This window comes from Panulirus ornatus, chromosome 70, assembly GCF_036320965.1.
Source record: "Panulirus ornatus isolate Po-2019 chromosome 70, ASM3632096v1, whole genome shotgun sequence".
Lineage (NCBI taxonomy): Eukaryota > Metazoa > Arthropoda > Malacostraca > Decapoda > Palinuridae > Panulirus > Panulirus ornatus.
The window spans coordinates 9123374-9131683 of NC_092293.1; the positions used below are offsets into that span (position 1 = coordinate 9123374).

The 8310-nt window shown below is 37.9% G+C and overlaps 1 non-coding gene across 1 annotated transcript; it reads left to right on the plus strand.

The window, feature by feature from the left end:
- Positions 1-334: 334 nt before the first annotated feature.
- Positions 335-406, plus strand: TRNAA-GGC (transfer RNA alanine (anticodon GGC)). The gene has a single exon. It is a non-coding gene; the product is annotated as a tRNA-Ala (tRNA).
- The last annotated feature ends 7904 nt before the right edge of the window (positions 407-8310 follow it).

An 8310-nucleotide genomic window follows, 5' to 3' on the forward strand; every position in this document is an offset into this window, starting at 1 on the left:
CAGAGTTAACATGGGCCAGACATCGGTTGTGGAACGACTTAATCTGCTTCCGGTAGTTAGCAGGGATGATAATGAGGGCTCTGACCTCATACCAGGTCAGCTTGGTTCCAGTCTATTGCTTAGTTCCAGTTTATTACATAGTTCCAGTCTATTGCAACGACAATAAAAGATTAAAACTCATTTCTTCGTGGAAAATTGAGAGGAAAACACGACAGCAACATGGAGAATGACCCTGTGGTTATTTTGCCGGCTAGTCGGCAACGGTCGGTCAAACAGTATTTTGCCGTGGTAATCTCAGTACTTCATATAATACTATGTCACAAAATATGTTCTTGGGGGCGTAGCTCAGTGGTAGAGCGCTCGCTTGGCATGCGAGAGGACCCGGGTTCAAACCCCGGCGCCTCCATTTTTTATTTGGAAAATTCATTGATTTCAGTCTTGTATATATATATATATATATATATATATATATATATATATATATATATATATATATATATATATATATATATATATCGTCCGATCAGGGAAGTTAAGCAACGTTGGGTCTGGTTAGTACTTGGATGGGTGACCGTCTGGGAACACCAGATGCTGTTATCCCTGGGGATAGGGAAGAAAGTATACTTGCCACGTATTCCCTGCGTGTCGTACAAGGCGACTAAAAGGGGAGAGAGCAGAAGGCCGGAAATCCTTTACTCTCATTTTCAATTTTCCAAAAGACGGAACAGAAAAGATATAAAGATATTGTAAAGATGTAACTAATATAAGATATAAGAATGAATGGAAGATACGGATGTAGCTGAAACAAGGAGTAATGAAGATTAAGATGCAATGAAAATTATTCTGTAGTGAAGATAAATGTATATGTTGAGATATTGTATTGAACATCAAGAAGTAATGATAATGATGAGAGTGTAGTGATGATGAGGGTTTAGTTAGGGAGTGGTGACAATTGCCTTTACAATGATAATAAGGAGGTAACACAATGAGGAACACAAACGCCAGGGATAATATATATATATATATATATATATATATATATATATATATATATATATATATATATATATATATATATATATACATATATATATATATATATATCCCTGGGGATAGGGGATTAAGAATACTTCCCACGTATTCGCTGCGTGTCGTAGAAGGCGACTAAAAGGGGAGGGAGCGGGGGGCTGGAAATCCTCCCCTCTCGTTTTTTTTTTTTTTAATTTTCCAAAAGAAGGAACAGAGGGGGCCAGGTGAGGATATTCCGAAAAAGGCCCAGTCCTCTGTTCTTAACGCTACCTCGCTAATGCGGGAAATGGCGAATAGTTTGAAAAAAAAAAAAAAAAAAAATATATATATATATATATATATATATATATATATATATATATATATACACTTATGTGTGTGTGTGTGTGTGTGTGTGTGTGTGTGTGTGTGTGTGTGTGTGTGTGTGTGTGTATGGATAAACTTTAATGCTGGCCAGGGTGTACTGGTGATGCCTTTGACCTAAAATGTACGTTCAAGCCCTTAGGCTTATCATAATCTTCACTACAACCTCATCTTCATATGACCTTATCTTGACTAATCTGGTTTCAAGGAAGGCTTTAGATTTTACCCGCTCACACAAACAATGTACTTACACGGGGCCCCACGAGGGCAAATAGATGATTACACACACCTACACACCACCACCACCACTAACAATACACAGAGAAATAACCTTTTCGGTTAGCTTTGGATCCGCCCTTGAACGTTGTTTGGAGGATTTGGGGGATCAGGTCAATATGGTTAAGTTCACTACAACCTCATATTCACTGAGGTGTATCTTCACTACTAGCTTATTCTCACTAAATTATATCTTCGCTATACCCTCTTATTTACTACACCGTTATTTTTACCATACCATCATCATTGTACTCCCTGATGTTCACTAAAAGTAGTTCTTATCTTCACTACATAATCATTTTGAATAAACATTACTCTTTGATATTCCTTATCTCTACTACATTCGTATCTTCACTACAAACTATCTTGACAATATCCTTATCATCACTATGCTCTTCCTCACTACACTCTCACTACACTGAGCCTCTGAGGGAATATTCTCACTTGGTCACTTCTCTGTTCCTTTCTTTGGAAAATTGAAAATGAGAGGAGAGGATTTCCAGTCTCGCGCTCCCTCTTCCTTTTATTCGCCTTGTACGACACACAGGGAATATGAGGCAAGTATTCTTTCTTCCCTATCCCCAGGGATAACAGCATCTGGTGTTCCCAGACAGTCACCCATCCAAGTACTAACCAGACCCAACGTTGCTTAACTTCCCTGATCGGACGATATATATATATATATATATATATATATATATATATATATATACACACGACTGAAAATGAATATCCCAAATAACAAAAATGGAAGCGCCGGGGTTTGAACCCGGGTCCTCTCGCATGCCAAGCGAGCGCTCTACCACTGAGCTACGCCCCCAAGAACATTTTCTGGCACTTAGTATTATATGAAGCACTGAGATTACCACGGCAAAATACTGCTTAACCGACCGTTGCCGACTAGCCGGCAAAATAACCACAGGGTAAGTCTCCATGTTGCTGTCGTAGGAGGAGGATCGCCAGAAGCTTCTGGAAGATTTCAAGGACGTCTTGGTGGACCTGACCCTATCAGATAAGGTCGAAAACCCCAATTTATTGTGAAGATCTTCACTATAACGTTGGACGACGATACTGAATGTTGCACACATGTGATGCGGACAAAATGAAAAAAGAAAAAGACAAAAAATATGTCTGGTGTGGGTCTCGAACCCACGACCTTGAGTGTGTGAGACTCACGCTCTACCACTGAGCTAACCAGACAATAGAAAAATACGTCTGTTTCTTCAATATGAATTAATGAAAATCTTTGCGAGGCAGCGTTAAGAAAAGAGAGATGTCTTTGACGAAATTTACTTGTTTGGCTCATTCTTTTGTTCCTCAATATCGAAAGTAAACATACTGAAGGATATATATATATATATATATATATATATATATATATATATATATATATATATATATATATATATATATATATATATATATATATATTTTTTTTTTTTTTTTTTTTTTTTTGCTTTGTCGCTGTCTCCCGCGTTTGCGAGGTAGCGCAAGGAAACAGACGAAAGAAATGGCCCAACCCACCCCCATACACATGCCTTGATTCAATCCACTGACAGCACGTCAACCCTGGTATACCACATCGCTCCAATTCACTCTATTCTTTGCCCTCCTTTCACCCTCCTGCATGTTCAGGCCCCGATCACACAAAATCTTTTTCACTCCATCTTTCCACCTCCAATTTGGTCTCCCTCTTCTCCTCGTTCCCTCCACCTCCGACACATATATCCTCTTGGTCAATCTTTACTCACTCATTCTCTCCATGTGACCAAACCATTTCAAAACACCCTCTTCTGCTCTCTCAACCACGCTCTTTTTATTTCCACACATCTCTCTTACCCTTACGTTACTTACTCGATCAAACCACCTCACACCACACATTGTCCTCAAACATCTCATTTCCAGCACATTTACCCCCCTGCGCACAACTCTATCCATAGCCCACGCCTCGCAACCATACAACATTGTTGGAACCACTATTCCTTCAAACATACCCATTTTTGCTTTCCGAGATAATGTTCTCGACTTCCACACATTCTTCAAGGCTCCCAGGATTTTCGCCCCCTCCCCCACCCTATGATCCACTTCCGCTTCCATGGTTCCATCCGCTGCCAGATCCACTCCCAGATATCTAAAACACTTTACTTCCTCCAGTTTTTCTCCATTCAAACTTACCTCCCAATAGACTTGACCCTCAACCCTACTGTACCTAATAACCTTGCTCTTATTCACATTTACTCTTAACTTTCTTCTTTCACACACTTTACCAAACTCAGTCACCAGCTTCTGCAGTTTCTCACATGAATCAGCCACCAGCGCTGTATCATCAGCGAACAACAACTATATATATATATATATATATATATATATATATATATATATATATATATATATATATATATATATATATATATATATATATATATTTTTTTTTTTTTTTTTTTTCTTATACTTTGTCGCTGTCTCCCGCGTTTGCGAGGTAGCGCAAGGAAACAGACGAAAGAAATGGCCCAACCCCCCCCATACACATGTATATACATACGTCCACACACGCAAATATACATACCTACACAGCTTTCCATGGTTTACCCCAGACGCTTCACATGCCTTGATTCAATCCACTGACAGCACGTCAACCCCGGTATACCACATCGGTCCAATTCACTCTATTCCTTGCCCTCCTTTCACCCTCCTGCATGTTCAGGCCCATATATATATATATATATATATATATATATATATATATATATATATATATATATATATTGGAAAGGATCACAATTTTGCGCATGATCAAGTATATTCCTATGAGTCCACGGGGAAAATAAATACGATAAGTTCCCAAGTGCAGATTCGTGTAAAACTCACATCATCAGGGGAGACACAAGAGAGAAATATAACAGTCAGTTGATATACAATGAAGAGACGTAGCTAGGACGCCATATGGTAAACATGTGATTGTCCAAGACAGACAACAAGCGTATCATAAACTAATCATGTGGACAAGATGAATTCCTTACAAATTTTATCAACACTAAATTTATGCAATTTGTATAGACAATCACTTATATCAAGATTATAATTCTTTGTGCATTTAATGATAGAAGATTCAATGATATTTCTCGTGGTACTGGAGTTAGAGATTATAATGCCATCTCAGTTATTAACTCTAACTCCAGTACCACGAGAAATATCACTGAATCTTCTATTATTAAATACACAAAGAATTATAAACATTAAGGAAACATGCAACATGGCGGTCAAACTATGAGATGCACAAATGAAGTTTATGAATGGAATATCAGTGAGACGAACTAGTTGATGAATGATGAATGAAAGTGTAATAAAGTCATGATGAATGATGAAAGAAAGTGTAATAAAGTCATGATGAATAAATGAAAGTGTAATAAAGTCATGATGAATGAATGAAAGTGTAATAAAGTCATGATGAATGAATGAAAGTGTAATAAAGTCATGATGAATGAATGAAAGTGTAATAAAGTCATGATGAATGAATGAAAGTGTAATAAAGTCATGATGAATGAATGAAAGTGTAATAAAGTCACAGTTTAAAAGTACAAAATATGAATGGCAGCCAGGGAAGAGTGGCCCAGGTAAATGGAAGGGTTGAAAAGTTCGCGTTATGTGATGAATTTTGATAGATTTTGCAAGTTTCCTTTCCTATGATGGAACGTAAAAGTTTGTGCTTAGTTCTAGAGACAGAGTTCATAGGTTTATGTTTTAATGATGAACATCAAAGGATACCATTAATTTAACTGACTTTAAAAATGTTCAATTAAATGAAGCATTACATACACAAGCTGCTTTTTGGCGGAGTTAATGCTTCGCATTTTTTGCTAATTCTAAAGTAGGTGTTAAATTGACGGACTTAAAAGTTCGAGTTTCAGCTTTAAACCTTGTGTTTGTATGACGTATGTTAGAGTACTTGTTAATATAATGCAAGTGGAAGGTTTACGTTTAAAAGATGGTGTTCAAATGCTAATTAATGAATGACAGTTAAATGGATAGATTTTAAGTTCGCGTTTGCGTGGGCCACTTTAAGGTTAAGGTTCGTACGTACCAGGTTGACCAGATGGCGGTAGTGTGTAGGCACAGCCATACCAGGTCGTATTTATCATCATTAAAGTCACCTTCCTTACTTACTTATGGCGGCGATGAAATTCACTGGTTCTTGATTGTGCACCAATTAACCTATCAGATAATGGTACAATGTTTGCCTGGTGTTGCATATATCACGTCTGTTGTTGAAACACAAGAATGCCAGGTGACTTTGGGAGTGGATGATAATGTAAAGATCAATATAAATGTGGGAAATCTTGAACCGCCATCACCAGACACAACACATGTTTGGATCTGGCGGGGGGAGGGACTTGCCTGTGACGTCACGATGCCCCGCCTCCAGCCTGGCGCCGCTCTGTGTGTGTGTGTGTGTGTGTGTGTGTGTGTGTGTGTGTGTGTGCATTATGGGAGAGAGTTATACACTCGTGTTGTCCCGTCTCTTAACCTTATAAGTATATACTATACATTTGCTCCTGGAATTGGTTCAGTTTAGTAAGTTAGAGAGAACTTCCAAATTTATTTTCTCCTGGCAAGATGGCCGGGTGGTTTAAGGCGCTGCTTTCAAATCATTGTCTGGTCTTCCGGGCGTGGGTTCGAGTCCCGCTCCTGATAAACATTTATCTTTCTTTTTTCCATAAAACATGACTAACCCAGAGACAGCAGGAACCAACAGTTGGTTGGGACACAAGATATACACTAATCCCTGGGATGCTTCCATCCAATGGAAAATGAAAAACATACAATTGGAAAAACTTATTTTTTCCTGAAAACATGTTGACTTATATTCATTTAATGGTTACGAAAACTAAACAATATACACCAAGATGACTACAGGTTCAAAATACTGTTACAAGGACAGATCAAGACAAAATCATGGTTTGTGGAGTTTAATTCTTTTAACTCAGTGTAACACCGGTATGTGGTATATTTAGACCATATTGTCTTGTTATAATAGGAAGAGAAAACTGTATTGAATGTTTTACCGTTATCATCATTATAGTACAGTACTATTTATCATAATTATATCATTATTATTACTATTATTATTATAGTACAGTACTATTTATCATGATTACATCATTATTATTACTATTATTATTATCATCATTATAGTACAGTACTATTTATCATAATTACATCATTATTATTACTATTATTATTATTATCATTATAGTACAGTACTATTTATCATAATTACATCATTATTATTACTATTATCACTATGATCATCATTATTATCATCATTATCATTATCATCATTATTATTAGCATTATTGTCATTATTATTATTATTATTATGATTATTATTATTATTACTATCATTATAATTATTATTATTATTATTATTATTATTATTATTATTATTATTATCATTATTATTATTATTATTATTATTATTATTATTTTTTTTTTTTTTTTTTTTTTTATACTTTGTCGCTGTCTCCCGCGTTTGCGAGGTAGCGCAAGGAAACAGACGAAAGAAATGGCCCAACCCCCCCCATACACATGTACATACACACGTCCACACACGCAAATATACATACCTACACAGCTTTCCATGGTTTACCCCAGACGCTTCACATGCCTTGATTCAGTCCACTGACAGCACGTCAACCCCTGTATACCACATCGCTCCAATTCACTCTATTCCTTGCCCTCCTTTCACCCTCCTGCATGTTCAGGCCCCGATCACACAAAATCCTTTTCACTCCATCTTTCCACCTCCAATTTGGTCTCCCTCTTCTCCTCGTTCCCTCCACCTCCGACACATATATCCTCTTGGTCAATCTTTCCTCACTCATTCTCTCCATGTGCCCAAACCATTTCAAAACACCCTCTTCTGCTCTCTCAGCCACGCTCTTTTTATTTCCACACATCTCTCTTACCCTTACGTTACTTACTCGATCAAACCACCCCACACCACACATTGTCCTCAAACATCTCATTTCCAGCACATCCATCCTCCTGCGCACAACTCTATCCATAGCCCACGCCTCGCAACCATACAACATTGTTGGAACTACTATTCCTTCAAACATACCCATTTTTGCTTTCCGGGATAATGTTCTCGACTTCCACACATTTTTCAAGGCTCCCAAAATTTTCGCCCCCTCCCCCACCCTATGATCCACTTCCGCTTCCATGGTTCCATCCGCTGACAGATCCACTCCCAGATATCTAAAACACTTCACTTCCTCCAGCCTCTCACCATTCAAACTCACCTCCCAATTGACTTGACCCTCAACCCTACTGTACCTAATAACCTTGCTCTTATTGACATTTACTCTTAACTTTCTTCTTCCACACACTTTACCAAACTCCGTCACCAGCTTCTGCAGTTTCTCACATGAATCCGCCACCAGCGCTGTATCATCAGCGAACAACAACTGACTCACTTCCCAAGCTCTCTCATCCCCAACAGACTTCATACTTGCCCCTCTTTCCAAAACTCTTGCATTTACCTCCCTAACAACCCCATCCATAAACAAATTAAACAACCATGGAGACATCACACACCCCTGCCGCAAACCTACATTCACTGAGAACCAATCACTTTCCTCT